The sequence below is a fragment of the Frankliniella occidentalis genome, unplaced genomic scaffold (genome assembly GCF_000697945.3).
Source record: "Frankliniella occidentalis isolate FOCC.00 unplaced genomic scaffold, Focc_3.1 Scaffold33, whole genome shotgun sequence".
Lineage (NCBI taxonomy): Eukaryota > Metazoa > Arthropoda > Insecta > Thysanoptera > Thripidae > Frankliniella > Frankliniella occidentalis.
The window spans coordinates 852,883-855,487 of NW_026267163.1; the positions used below are offsets into that span (position 1 = coordinate 852,883).

The window sequence follows — 2,605 nt, forward strand, 5'->3', positions numbered from 1 at the left end:
GGAGGACGTCGTGGAGGAGGACGTCGTGGAGGAGGACGTCGTGGAGGAGGACGTCGCGGAGGAGGTCGTAGAGCTGGTCGTTGCGGGGCTAGGCGTCGTGGAAGTAGGCGTCGTCGAGGTAGGCGTCGTCGAGGTAGGCGTCGTCGAGGTAGGCGTCGTCGAGGTAGGCGTCGTCGAGGTGGGTGTCACGAATCTGGTCGACAAAGAGAAACCATCAAGGATGCCGCCGTCTCTATGATAAGGCCGACGACGACGCCAGGAGGAGGTCACTGTTCTAAACGACGCAGGGAAGGACCGGACGAGCGTGAAGAGAAGCAGAAAGACGAGGAAAAAGAAGGGAAAGGATGGAGGGCGAGAGGATTAGAAGCAAGATTAAACCCCCCGCAGCCGGCAGCGACATCCCTCCCGCACCATCATGTGAGATCAGCTGATGGCAAAAACGCGCCGCCGCTAATTGGACGGCCGGCGCCGCCGAAACAGGAACTGGCCAGAGCGGCAGGAGGCGCGGCCGCCCCCGCGCCGCCCCCGCGCCGCCCTCGCGCCGCCCTCGCGCCGCCCCCGCGCCGCCCCCGCGCCGCCGCTGCAGCGCGCTGCTCGAGTTTCAGCGACAACTTGCCCATGTTCAGGGGGTGGGCGGAGGGGTCGAATGCACTCACGCCGCCGGGGCTGAATAAGGAAGGCACCACTCGCGGGCCGCCGGGCCGGGGCGCACGGAGGTTCGCACGTGACGCCGCCGTGTTCGGCGCATGCAGAGCGACAGCAGACACCCCCCTCGCGGCGGCCGGGGAAACACGAGAAACAATTTGCTCGTAATGCATTTTTTCGCTGCCGCCCCCTTTTCCTCTCCGCCTCCCACCGGCGCGCCAAAGGGCGGTAGTAGCGGCGGCGGCGGCAGGGCGTAGTGCGTCGCAGGTCGGGGGGTGGGGTTCCCTCCTGACTCTGTCGCGGAAACCAACCGGCAGGTCAGACGAATGCAAGTAGGCTTTCTCAGGCGAGCGATAGCCCACACTCAACACTTTCTCTGTACAGTCCCCGGGAGGTGCTCGTACTAAGTTGTCAGCAAGCACTTCAAGGTGTCAGCTCTCTCGTCAACGAACGAATAAATATCGCAGCTCAAAATCTGCCTGCTCTACAAGAATGCACACTAAAATCCACTGAACATTTAAACTCACGACAACCGATTTTTGTGTGCATGCGTAGCACGTAACACAGAACCCAGAAAGATGTAAAAGAAAGTGTTCATAAGATTTTAGCGTGTTGTTACTGACCTGCTATCTTTGTCATTCCCTGTGCGAGCAGCTAAGATGGCCGCGGCGCGGCCACTTTGGATGAGAGGTTATGGCTGTTTGAAGTCCCGTCCGCATCTTTCGACCAGCATGGCATCTGAGCAACACAGTTTCAGACGGATAAAGAAAACAACTCCAATTATCAGTCTTCTATTGAAATGGGGTTATAAATGCTAGAAAAACTCCACAACGCAATAAAGAGCCTACAAATACGGAAAGCAACAACCATCAACACTACCATCGAGGGAATTGAAATATCTCTCTGAACAATTATCCGTTCATAGGGCACGTACCTAAGCTCACTTGTGGCGAACGCGGTGGACGGTTCAATCCAGTTCATTGTCTCACTAGAACAGGCTGACGTTGCGGGTGTTTCACGGTAGATAACCTCTACACCCTTGCCCTGCCCCCGGCCTTCGAAACGTTCAACTCATAATGTCGCCTGCACTACGGGCTACGCCACCTTACTTAGACTCACGGTTATGTATGGTGTTTGTTGAATATTCTGAGAACACGTTTAGTCTATGTTTGTTGAACTTTCAATATCAAAATTACTGCGGAGTAGGTAGGCTATGCCCGGCCGCGAACAGTCCAACTGCATCCAGCCAAGGCGAGTGCGCAAATGGAGGGAAATGGTGAAGACAAAAAGAAAGAAGGTGACCAGCGGCGGAGTGCAGACGACACGACTCTACTTGTTATGTTTTGCTTTACAGCTGTAGGTGGAAAGTTTGTCGTCCGCGTCTACTTGTTTATGTCTGCTTTTATGAGATATTATATATTATAGTTTATTATATTATATGTTACTTTTTAATTTTAGTTTTGATACCAGAGAGATATTTAGAAAGAAGTTGCCCTGGTCATTAAAAGGTTTGGCAGTCCGTTTCAGGTTAGTACAAACAAACTTCATATTATTGATGAAAACTAGATCCTGTCTTTCTGAAATGTCAATGCTCTTAGCATCACCATTGTTGATGTTGTAAAATGAACTGATATTTGGTTAAGGTCTGGTCGTAGATCCTGCTTGCTGTACAGTAGACCCACGTTTGTTTGTTTTTAATCACTAGAAAGTTGTTAAAAATTTTTAACGGAAGTTCTTTTAAGTTAGAAATAAGATTTCCCCACTGACTTTGAACTATTGTGATCAATCCTAATTTATTAGATAGTATTGAAACAATGCGTGATATTGGTTTATCGTATGGTTCGTAATCAATATCTGCTGCCTAACATTTTACGTGAAAGCAGCAACGTTGATCAACCCCGTTCATGAACCGACCAACCCCTGTCACATTTTCTCCTCCAGTGCAACAGACGCTGTGTTG

At 51.4% G+C, this 2,605-nt stretch overlaps 1 long non-coding RNA gene across 1 annotated transcript; it reads right to left on the reverse strand.

The window, feature by feature from the left end:
• Positions 1-6: 6 nt before the first annotated feature.
• On the reverse strand, positions 7-1,895 carry LOC127749133 (uncharacterized). Its single transcript, XR_008010978.1, has 3 exons — positions 1,580-1,895; positions 1,269-1,383; positions 7-193 (listed from the first exon to the last, which is right to left on the reverse strand). It is a non-coding gene; the product is annotated as an uncharacterized LOC127749133 (long non-coding RNA).
• Positions 1,896-2,605: the final 710 nt, after the last annotated feature.